This window comes from Barbus barbus (genome assembly GCF_936440315.1).
Source record: "Barbus barbus genome assembly, chromosome: 9".
Classification (NCBI taxonomy): Eukaryota; Metazoa; Chordata; class Actinopteri; order Cypriniformes; family Cyprinidae; genus Barbus; species Barbus barbus.
Genome location: NC_136737.1, coordinates 31,333,656 through 31,343,116, shown reverse-complemented (window position 1 = coordinate 31,343,116; position 9,461 = coordinate 31,333,656).

Here is a 9,461-nt window from a genome sequence, read left to right as displayed (position 1 = left end):
GATTGGACATCCAGCACTGCTCTGATCTCCTCACTTCTCTTTTCCGCTCTGATCTGGATGTCCTAAAACAGGGATATGTTTTATTATCCAACATTTTTGAAACAACATTTGATAGATCAGTGAGTTATAAAACAGGTTCATTACTTGAAATGTTGTGTAAAGCATATTTTGAGTGTTTCATAGGATTTTTTGGATTAAAAACATTGATCTGATGAACCATCTGAATGTCTTTATTGTGGGGGGTACATTGTACCTTCTTTGAATAAGTAATTGTTATTAACTGATATTAATTAACTTTGATTTGAAGAGATAATTTTTACCTAATTTTAATGAGTAAGTAGCTGTTGAATATATACATAAATGTGAGGTATTGTTACCCAATTTATGCAAGTATTTAATAGCTTTTTACTTCAGATAGTTTATACTCAATATATGGGATTAAATGTACCCCACCAAAGTCGATGCAAATTGTTACCTCACATTTATTGGGTAAATTCTATAGATTAGTTTTTACAGTGCTCTGTGTCACCAACATGCGTCCAGAATCGCTTGTTATATCTTGCGGAAGGACAGTGTTGATCTGTTCTATAAATGAATGTTGTGGAATCTGTTCAAATGCCAGCACCTTGCTGAGAATTTATGCGTTCGTGTCATGAATTAAGAAATAATAGCAATAGCACATAGGTCACTTTTAAGATTTAAGATTCATGATTTTTATTCGTCACATACACAATTATATAGAGTATAACCAGCAGTGGAATGTAGGTCAGGTCCGCTCCAAGGACAGTGCAATTATATAGAATACAAATATTAAGAAAAATAAAAGTAGAAAAAATAAAAGAATAAAATAAAATATTAAAAATATAAATATAAATGTGCAGGTCAGTATGTTGTTGACTTAAATAGTAATAAAGAGGAATGTGCAAAAAAGTTGTACAGGGTATTTAAATAGCAGCAATATGAGGTAGAGAAAAATTATGAATAGCTTATTGATATGGTGAAATTTACATGGAGTCAAGTGATGTTATGACACAGAGTTAGAGTTTAGGAGCCTGATGGCCTGGGGGAAGAAGCTCCTCCTAAGTCTCGCGAACCCTGAAACGGCACCTGGAGTGACACTCAAAGACCTCAACTGAATGGCCAGAAAAATCCCTGCATTCACACCAGAAATCAGGAGACCATGATGTCCACACTCAACTGTGAGACACTGACTTTCACCTGCAGTCTTTGACCAGTGTGAACCACTAAAATAGACTCTGTCTGCTCTGGAACACCTCTAGCCCAGAGGTGCGACGCTTCCTGGCTCGACAGTCAGGACACATCCAATCAGATTACCAGCAGCTAAAACAAGCCATCATAAATGAATTCTCAGACCCAGAGTCTGAATACGGACTGATCGCTGCCCTAGACAGAAAACAAGGCGGGCATGAATCTCCCCATGCTTACTACCAGACTTTGACAAGCTTACTTTGGAGTTTGCAATGAACCTGGAATGGAAGGGGACACCAGCTTCAAGAGCCTTTTCCTCCGATACCTTCACCCTATTGTAAGTCATATTTTAGGCATTATGGCCTGCCCCCGCACAGTGCCAATTCTCAACAGCTGTGTGACTTGACACAGAAGGCACTTTAACAAGCACAAGATGTCCACTAAAGGTGTTTTTAAAGGGGTCATCGGATGCAAAATTCACTTTACAAGTTGTTTGAACATAAATGTGTGTTGGAAGTGTGTGTACACATCCATCCTATAATGATAATCCACCCAGTGTTTTTTTTTTAATCCGTATTTTAAAATCCCCTCTCAAATCAGGCTGTTCTGAGATTCTTGTCAGAATGACGTAGTTCTGTCCAGGCCCCTCCCACGATAGTTGATTGACAAGGTAGTCTTACCTTAGACCTGCCCTGAGTGTGCTGTAAACAGTCCGACTGACTCCGGGGCAGGAGAAGACAAGATGTCTCAGATTAAGTGATTGAAGTGTTTAGTTGTTGGATGTACTAATGAATATAGCAGTCGTCATTTACTCCTGACATCTGAACCGCTGAAGACGCAGAGGATTAATGTTACTTTCATTTTGAAGTCTACAGAAGAAGTGAGTATAAGGGTTTTTATGAATCTTTGCAAATCACCTTAACTAATAATGTGCTAGTTAGCCTGTTTCGTGGCTGAAGTTTAGTATGCTCCATATACACTCACCTAAAGGATTATTAGGAACACCTGTTCAATTTCTCATTAATGCAATTATCTAACCAACCAATCACATGGCAGTTGCTTCAATGCATTTAGGGGTGTGGTCCTGGTCAAGACAATCTCCTGAACTCCAAACTGAATGTCAGAATGGGAAAGAAAGGTGATTTAAGCAATTTTGAGCGTGGCATGGTTGTTGGTGCCAGACGGGCCGGTCTGAGTATTTCACAATCTGCTCAGTTACTGGGATTTTCACGCACAACCATTTCTAGGATTTACAAAGAATGGTGTGAAAAGGGAAAAACATCCAGTATGCGGCAGTCCTGTGGGCGAAAATGCCTTGTTGATGCTAGAGGTCAGAGGAGAATGGGCCGACTGATTCAAGCTGATAGAAGAGCAACTTTGACTGAAATAACCACTCGTTACAACCGAGGTATGCAGCAAAGCATTTGTGAAGCCACAACACGCACAACCTTGAGGCGGATGGGCTACAACAGCAGAAGACCCCACCGGGTACCACTCATCTCCACTACAAATAGGAAAAAGAAGCTACAATTTGCACGAGCTCACCAAAATTGGACGGTTGAAGACTGGAAAAATGTTGCCTGGTCTGATGAGTCTCGATTTCTGTTGAAACATTCAGATGGTAGAGTCAGAATTTGGCGTAAACAGAATGAGAACATGGATCCATCATGCCTTGTTACCACTGTGCAGGCTGGTGGTGGTGGTGTAATGGTGTGGGGGATGTTTTCTTGGCACACTTTAGGCCCCTTGGTGCCAATTGGGCATCGTTTAAATGCCACGGCCTACCTGAGCATTGTTTCTGACCATGTCCATCCCTTTATGACCACCATGTACCCATCTTCTGATGGCTACTTCCAGCAGGATAATGCACCATGTCACAAAGCTCGAATCATTTCAAATTGGTTTCTTGAACATGACAATGAGTTCACTGTACTAAAATGGCCCCCACAGTCACCAGATCTCAACCCAATAGAGCATCTTTGGGATGTGGTGGAACGGGAGCTTCGTGCCCTGGATGTGCATCCCACAAATTTCCATCAACTGCAAGATGCTATCCTATCAATATCGGCCAACATTTCTAAAGAATGCTTTCAGCACCTTGTTGAATCAATGCCACGTAGAATTAAGGCAGTTCTGAAGGCGAAAGGGGGTCAAACACAGTATTACTATGGTGTTCCTAATAATCCTTTAGGTGAGTGTATATACCTAGATGTCTCATTATTGACTTTCTATGGGCCGTGATACGCAAGCCATTCGCCATTTTTATAACGGTCTGTGAATCTTTGAGCGCACTGACTGTGTGCGTCTACAACAGCAAGTTATACGCTTGTATATCTTTGAATATTCATCGATTATTATGGTGAATGCGGGATGGCCAACACGTCAACGTATCTGGAGCGGTCAAAAAGGCAATCTACACATATCTATGGTCTACTCGTCACTCCACGGAAGAGAGGGGCGGAGTCAGCAGAGCTCACTAGCATTTAATGCAACATGGACTAGATCAGGGTGCTGAAAACAGAGCTGATTTCGACCCCCTTTCCAGAATAGAGCTGCACCATTTCAGCTCGTACCTGCTAAAAACATCTGATTTGGTTCTGATTATCATGTTTATTGCACTGAAATCATGCGTTTTAAACCATATTAGTTTAAACTTCTGATATATGGTTTTCTGAGTGCACACATCCAAAGCACACGGACAGAAAGCGGCTGTCACAGCATGTGAGTAAACTAAGTTTACTCATTCACACACAAGTTCCCTGTCAATATTCCACTCGTACTGCGTTGTAGGACGCTTGTATGGGAAACACTCCTTTTTTCCTCTTCACTGAAGCCTTTTCAATCACGCAGTGAAACTGCACGTCCATTGGTTCGTGCAGTGCTATAAAATCGAACCAATGGCTCGGCGGCAGCGATGAGCGAGCCTGTGGCTACGCAACCCGCCAAAATGGGCGGGGCCTCTGGCTATATAAGCAGCCGCTTCGCCGCCACATGACATTGAGGCAGATCCTCTCGCAAATACGCCCAGAGGACTGGTTCATGTTGCTGGATTTGAAAGACGCGTACTTTCACATCCAGGTAGCCCCCAATCACAGATGATTCTTGAGATTCGCATGCGAGGGGGTAGCATACCAATACAAGGTCCTCCCGTTTGGGTGTCCCTGGCTCCCCGCATTTTTTCGGGATGCATGGATGCGGCTCTTTCCCCTCTGCGGCAGATGGGAATCCACATCCTCAACTACCTCGACGACTGGCTCATTCTGGCCCAGTCAGAGGCAGTTTCAACGTCACACAAGATCCTCCTCCTCAGCCACTTAGATTGCCTGGGGCTCAGGGTCAACTTTGCCAAGAGCACACTGTCACCCAGCCAACGAGTGTCATTCCTGGGGACAATTATCGTGCAGATGACAGCGACTGTCTCAAAGGAGCGTGCCACGACGATTCAGTGCCGTGCGGCCTCCTTCAAGGAAGGCACCGCCCACTCGCTCAAGGCTTTCCAAAGAATACTGGGCCTTATGGCAGCAGCTTCACCAGTACATCAGTTGGGCCTGCTTCACATGCGGCCAATCCAGTTCTTGCTCAAGCAGAGGGTTCCATCTGCAGCTTGGAGTCACGGTCGCCATCGCTTAACGGTGACTCGGGCCTGTGTATCAACCCTAAGCCGTTGGAGGGACCCCCTGTGGCTGAAGCGAGATGTGATCTTAGACACGGCGCACAGAAGGAATGTTGTCACGACAGACGCTTCCAACAAGGGTTGGGGAGTGCTGTGCGAGGGCAGGCCAACCTTCAGTATTTGGTCTGAGTCATCGTCGGGTCTGCACATCAACTGCCTAGAGATGCTAGCAGTGTGTCGTGCCTGTCAATTCTTCCTGCCAGACATAAGGGGACACCACGTGCTAGTACGCTCAGACAGCAGGTCCGTGGTGTCATACATAAATCACCAGGGTGGCATTGTCTCGAAGCGCCTCTGCACACTGGTGAAAGACCTTCTTGTTTGGGCTCAGACCAATCTGCGCTCACTGAAGGCGATGCATGTGCCGGGCAAAATAAACCAAGGAGCAAGGAGTAGACATGTTGTCGAGGAACAACGTCTCCTCGGAGGAATGGACACTCCACCCGCTCACGGTTCAGAGGATCTGGGAGGTCTTTGGCAGAGCTCGAGTAGACCTCTTCGCCTCCGAAGACAAATCTCATTGCCCAATCTATTTCACGAGTGGCCCAGTCTTCCGCTCTATGCGTTCCCTCCAATCGCCCTGCTACCTCAGGTACTCAGACGAGTTAAGGAACAACGGCACGGGCTTCTAATAGCCCCTCTCTGGAGGAACCAACTGTGGGTGTCGTAGTTATTCCAGATGCTTGAAGCAGCCCCGTGGCCCATTCCTTTGAGACGGCACCTTCTCTCTCAAGCGAACGGCACCCAGTGGCATCCACGGCCCGAGTTATGGTCCCTGCATGTGTGGCCGCTCAACGGGAGCCTTTTGTCCTCCCAAAGCGTGTCTTAAACACTATGGCGGAAGTTAGAACCCCGTCTACCAGACGCCTCTATGCTCTGAAATGGTCTATTTTCTGGGCTTAGTGTCAAGACCGCGACTTAGAACCACTGATACCTCAGAGGTAACTAGATCTTTCGTTTCTGCAGGAGATGCTGGATAAACAGCGTTCCCCATCCACCATCAAGGTTTACGCTTCAGCCATAGCGGCTTTTCATGCCCCTATTGGTGGTCGATCGGTGGGCAGAGATAATGCGGTGGTCCAATATATGCAAGGCGCCAGGAGAATGAACCCTCCACGCCCTCGTACAGTTCCACCTTGGGACTTACCAACCGTGCTAAGGGCCTTGAAAGGCCCCCCGTTTGAGCCATTGCAATCCGCGAGCCTGAGATCGCTCTCGTTTAAAACCGCCCTGCTGTTAGCACTGGCATCAGTTAAGAGAGTAGGAGACCTACAGGCCCTTTCTGTCAACCCAGGTCATAGCGCTTTCCACGCTTTCCCCCTCAACGGATGACCAGGAATTGTCCCTGCTCTGCCCCGTCAGGGCCCTGAGAGTATTCATTGAGCGTTCTGCCTCATTCAGGAGGTCAGAAGAGCTTTTTGTCAGCTTCGTTAACCGCGCTAAAGGTTGTCCTGTTTACGAAGCAAAGAATTTCCAGGTGGCTAGTGGATGCTATCACCCTAACATACTCCCCTCCTTGGGCTTGCAGCGCCCCATGGGAGTCAGAGCCCATTCCACCAGAGGCATCACCTCTTCCTGGGCATGGTCCAGCGGGGTGTCCATTTCAGAAATTTGTGAGGCGGCCGGCTGGTCCTTGCCGTCCACATTTATGAGGTTTTACAACCTGGATGTTCCCGCCTTGCAGGCCAGAGTCCTTTCTGATTAGCTCTCTAATTAAGCAGTCTTAGGGTTCACTTGACCAACATTGCTCAAGTCCCTCCGTCTCTTGGATGGCCATATTATATGGTCACCAAGTGTCAACTTATGGAACACCACCCAGGCCATGGATGACCCTGATGGCTCAGCCTGTGCTTGGTGTATTTTTAACTCCCCTGGGTCTTCTCCCATGTGAGTTATGGTTTTGAGTTGTTCCCCATCATAGCACAGCGTGATTGTACTGGTTCCCATACAAGCGTCTTACGACACAGTACTAGTGGAATATCGACAGGGAATGTACCCGGTTACTATCGTAACCTCAGTTCCCTGAGATATGGGAACGAGTACTGCATTCCTGGCTGTGCTATGAGCTGCACGCCTCGGTCGCTTCATTCGAAGAAATCTGAGATGCGGCCGCTTATATAGCCAGAGATCCCATCCATTTTGGCAGGCTATGGCGGGCTGCGTAGCCATAGGCTCGCTCATCGCTGCCGCCAAGCCATTGGTTCGATTTTATAGCACTGCACGAACCAATGGACGTGCAGTTTCACTGAGTGATTGAAAAGGCTTCAGTGAAGAGGAAAAAATTTGTTTTTCCCCATACAAGTGTCTTACGACGCAGTACTTGTTCCCATATCTCAGGGAACTGAGGTTACGATAGTAACCGGGTACGTTTACGTTAAAATCACACACCAGTCACACACCAAACTTTCACCATGGCATTAGAACTGGTACACCGTTGTCGCTTGCGAAATCAAAATGACGACGCAGCAGGTGGAAACTTAGAGTAAGGGGTGGTAATATTATAATGAGATCCCTTTGCCACGTTACCAAGGGAGCGAAATCAGACGCACTCGTCTTATCAGAAGCTTGCAGAAAAAGGCTTACTAAAACAAAAGTTACTGGGTTAATCTTTTTCACGTTTCCTTGGTTGGTAGATGCACTGGGGACTTGATTAAAGCACTTAAAACCTGGAAAACTAATTTCTCAGATTTTCATGATATGTAACCTTTAAGACCCTAGAAAATTATATAAACTTGTGTAAAACGGGCATCCGATGACCCCTTTAAAATCCCATTGTTTCTGCACTGTACCACCCAGAATCCAATGCGGGCACCAGAAGGCACCCAGCATTGCCACATTGCAAGACCCTTTTATAAAAGCCACTAGGCAACAGAGGACAGAACTGTCACCATGGCAACAGACCCAGGTACCAGACCAACCACTGGGAGAAGCCATGGAAAAGGGCATCCTCATCCTGCAAAAACCACGGTGTCCAACAGCAGTCCACCACAACATCCTCCTCCACATCCTTAACCAAGTGCCAAACGGAGGCTGCACAAGGACAGCTGGACACACCTACTTCTGAGTTACAGGATCTACTGATGCTAGCAAAATAGCTCCTTTAACAAAACTCAACTGAGGAGTACTGGGAAGGACAAACTTCTGACACTGCCTCAACATCTGCTGCACAAGACCTGTACCTTGCCACAACCTACATCACTACGGCACAACCCCCACTCCTGGAGGCACCAACAGTCAGGGAGCCAACATGGCCTTCAAGCCTTATGTGCCAAAGGAGTCTGACCTGCTTATTTTCTGTCATTTGCTGTGGTCTATTGGTACCGTGTTTGATATCAAAATCACCTTTGTTTGGATCACTACACATTGGCGTACATCACCTCCTCATAGCTTTCATTGCATTCTTGTTATATTAATTCAGAGCACGAAGGGATACAAACTGCCAGCACCATCGAATATGCAAAACATCCTACTAGAAAACAAAAGGATCATAAACTTTCCCTCCGAAAGCACAGTTCCTCATTGGCTCACTCACATCTTAAGGGTGTAACATCTTCATACGTTAAAAGATCCCCGATCACAATATCACAGGTTGTTTTCTGAGAAACTGAAGATGGTGATGCTGAGCTAGATGTCTTCTAAGTTTGTACCAGGCTGCGGCCTTGTCTTTCCATTCATCAATGTTGTTCTGCATCAAACCTGGTTTGACAAAACTTCAGCAAAGGTGAACTGGAACCTCGAACTTCATCAGGACTGTTCTCTTCGTTCTTCATCGGAGACTGCATCTGGATGCTTGTTTAACAGCCAAGGTAATGCAAATATTGTACATTTCACTAAATAAAACAGGGGTTTATTATAAGCTGTAGATTGGCTGTAGTAAAATGGCACTGATGGTTCCGTGCAGATGATTAAATGACTCTTCAAAGATTCATTGCCTCATTTCTACATTCACTATCACGTGCCCTTCCCCAATGTAAGTGCACTTGTATGTTTGTTTGTTTGTTTAGACTAGTTGTGTGTTAGTGTTTAGTTAAAACTTTGGTGCACAAATTCCATGACATTTTTAACATGACAAATTACACGAGTTGATTCGGTCACTGCTGGCAGATCAATGTCACTTAAATGATTCCTGATCTTGCTACATGCTCTAACGCATTAGTACTGTAAGATTGTTATTTTCTGTGACCACAAAAATAACATTTCTTAGAGTTTATACAAAATTAACTGAACAAAGATTAGTCAACTTTAATATTAATTATACTACAGTTACTTCTGGCAACTGAGATAAAGAATTATAACTAATTACAATTTTGCTACAGATGTGATAACCATGAGAACAGCAATCAGATTAACTAAACGTTTGTCCTAGGACTGTCATTCTTAAAAGTTATAAGCTAAAGAAAAGTAAATTTTTGAGCTGGTGGTGGCGCTACAGAGATAGGCCTAGAGACCCCAAATTTGGCCAGACTACTAATAACATACTGCTACATAATAAAATTTCACCAAAAACCCCCAAAAACTTTAAAATCATAAATCACAATTTTAATTAGATAAACAACTGGATTTCGCCCCAAATTGTGCA